Raw genomic sequence first — 323 nt, forward strand, 5'->3', positions numbered from 1 at the left:
GAAACCTGTAGCGTTGATACGGTCACCTATTCACATGTGTACTCATTCAGTCAGTCATTCATCTGCTCATTCATATATCTGGATGATGATTAACAACACAGGCTGTGGAGACAGCCTGCCTGGGTTCAAACTCTGGTTCTGCCACGTACGTACCAGCTGTGTGGGTGAGTCTGGGCAAGTGACTTCACTTAGTGGAACTTCATTTCCACGCCCACGACCAGGTGTCGGGGTGGCTGAGTTCTCTGTAGGCGATGAGTTTTCATATCGTGCACGAAAAGACGATGCCCAAGAGTAAAGAAGCAGCTGTGGGGACTTGAGAACTC

The sequence above is a fragment of the Pteropus vampyrus genome, unplaced genomic scaffold (assembly GCF_000151845.1).
Source record: "Pteropus vampyrus isolate Shadow unplaced genomic scaffold, Pvam_2.0 Scaffold494, whole genome shotgun sequence".
NCBI classification, from domain to species: domain Eukaryota; kingdom Metazoa; phylum Chordata; class Mammalia; order Chiroptera; family Pteropodidae; genus Pteropus; species Pteropus vampyrus.